Source organism: Entelurus aequoreus, unplaced genomic scaffold, assembly GCF_033978785.1.
Source record: "Entelurus aequoreus isolate RoL-2023_Sb unplaced genomic scaffold, RoL_Eaeq_v1.1 HiC_scaffold_85, whole genome shotgun sequence".
NCBI lineage: Eukaryota > Metazoa > Chordata > Actinopteri > Syngnathiformes > Syngnathidae > Entelurus > Entelurus aequoreus.
In genome coordinates, this window is record NW_026908017.1 from 61,406 (window position 1) to 64,038 (window position 2,633).

Consider the following 2,633-nt stretch of genomic DNA (forward strand, 5'->3'; position numbering starts at 1 on the left):
GGTCCAGCTTGTTAATTTTATATTGCCACAAGGGCCAAGTCAAATTACATGTTGGGCCAAATTTGGCCCACGGGCCAGAGTTTGACACCCATGACCTTCACTGTAAAAAATTACTGTAAAAATAAAAAATAAAATTACAGTTACATACTCCATCCATCCATCCATTTTCTACCGCTTATTCCCTTCGGGGTCGCGGGGGGCGCTGGAGCCTATCTCAGCTACAATCAGGCGGAAGGCGGGGTACACCCTGGACAAGTCGCCACCTCATCGCAGGGCCAACACAGATAGACAGACAACATTCACACTCACATTCACACACTAGGGCCAATTTAGTGTTGCCAATCAACCTATCATGTTCTTCTTAAATGCAGTTAAGTACTGTAAATGTTGTTGCATTTTTCAAAAAATATCGACCAGCAGTAAGTTACTGTAAAACCTACAGTGTAATTCAGTATTTTTCAGACTTGTTTCTTGGGTCCGCCCACAATTCGTCCAACCGAGCTTCATTTCACCTGGCCGACCCTGCTAAATCCATCCTACTGCATCGTGTGTTTTTGATAACAAGGTAAGAGTCACTTGTACCTTGATGTGTCATTTTCTGTTTGAATTACTTTATATATATATTTATAAAGTCCGAAATGACATAGCGTCACAGTCAGCATCACAGACACTATCGTTGACCACGCGCATGTACCGCCGCATGCTAGCTAGCTAAGTTTTCTTCTTTTTTGTCATAGTCATCATAAAAGATGATAACTTGCAACATATGTGCTACGACTTGCAGCAATGTATTTGCGTATGTTAGACACATGCGAAGTCATAGTTGTATGCCTAATGCATCGTTTAAGTGTGCTTTCCCTAAATGCACAAGAGTTTTTTCCAACTTCTCAGCCTTCAAAACTCACAGCCGTCGTCATAAATATGGCAAGAGTAGGACTGATATGTATAGCGCAGAAGGTTTACCTTGTAATATTGTCTCATGTAGCGCGAAGTGCGATGATATACGGGCCTTTCTCCTGCATTTGAAAAGTCATATTACCGAAGGTAGGACAGTTACGTGCCCCTTCAGTCAATGTGAAAAAAGATTTACAGTTAAGTCTACTTTCACATCGCACGTGTCAAGGAAGCACTACGGCTACACTGAACGAAGTTTGACTTGATCAACAGCAAATCCAAGCAGCTCTTGTGTTATTAACACTGATGATGACTATTGTGATCTGCAACTTGAGGATTCAGGATATTCCTGTTATGAAGACATGGAGGTCTACTTGCATTAAAAAAATGTTTACATCACTGAAAAAAGGTTGAGAACCACTGTCCTAAGGCAGTGGTTCTCAACCTTTTTTCAGTGATGTACCCCTGTGAACATTTTTTAAATTCAAGTACCCCCTAATCAGAGCAAAGCATTTTTGGTTGAAAAAAAGAGATAAAGAAGTAAAATACAGCACTATGTCATCAGTTTCTGATTTATTAAATTGTATAACAGTGCAAAATATTGCTCATTTGTTGTGGTCTTTCTTGAACTATTTGGAAAAAAAGATATAAAAATAACTAAAAACTTGTTGAAAAATAACCAAGTGATTCAATTATAAATAAAGATTTTTACACATAGAAGTAATCAACTTAAAGTGCCCTCTTTGTGGATTGTAATAGAGATCCATCTGGATTCATGAACTTCATTCTCAACATTTCTTCACAAAAAAAGAAATCTTTAACATCAATATTTAAGGAACATGTCCACTACGCTTTAACCAAGCCTCCATTGTTTTCTACATGGATAGTTGATTGACAGTTGGTGCCGTGTGGCACCGCCAGGTAGGGTCAAACCATCATGGCATGGGGGAAACTTTGGCTTTATGGTAATGAATGGAATAGCCTACTTGATTAGTTGTTCAGTTTATGAACTTACATTCATATTTTGTCGAAGTATTATTCAATAAATATATTTATAAAGGATTTTTGAATTGTTGCTATTTTTAGAATATTTAAAAAAAATCTCACGTACCCCTTGGCATACCTTCAAGTACCCCCAGGAGTACGCGTACCCCCATTTGAGAACCACTGCCTTAGGAGACTAGATGTAAACAGAGGAAAGAGAGAGCGAGTGAGGTGGCCATTCCAAATACTTTTAAAATGCTACCCATATTGGATACTGTTTAGGAACATAAACTGCATTTCTTGACTGTACCAGTTGCTGGTGACAAAGTCACAATAAAACGTTGGATGATCAGCATGGAAGGTGATGTCATCTGCAAAGGCGTCCAACCTAGCTTAATCTCAGGGCTTGCTGCCCTTCTTGCCACCTACTATGTGTTCAACTTGGAATACCAAGAGGAAGGTCCTCGGACATTGGAATTTGTTTAAAGGTAAATCCTCTTGATACTGTTAAAATACTGTTAGGATATTTTATTTTATATTTCTCACCTCTGTTCAGGAATTTGACTTGTCATTTCCCCAATTTGGTGCCTTAAATCAATGACTCTTCTGTTCCTTTGTGGACCTTCTTATTAGGGACCGAAGCACCAGTTTGACTCTAGGATACAGAGAAGGTAGGTAATGTGCAGGTAAAGATATGTTGACTGGGTCAAAGAAGGAAGCACCTGTTTGACCCCAGGATGCAGAAAAAGTAGATA

At 39.0% G+C, this 2,633-nt stretch overlaps 1 long non-coding RNA gene across 1 annotated transcript; it reads left to right on the top strand.

The window, feature by feature from the left end:
- The first annotated feature begins 482 nt into the window (after positions 1-482).
- On the top strand, positions 483-2,287 carry LOC133645443 (uncharacterized). The gene is made up of 3 exons (XR_009825117.1): positions 483-565; positions 2,025-2,109; positions 2,192-2,287. It is a non-coding gene; the product is annotated as an uncharacterized LOC133645443 (long non-coding RNA).
- The last annotated feature ends 346 nt before the right edge of the window (positions 2,288-2,633 follow it).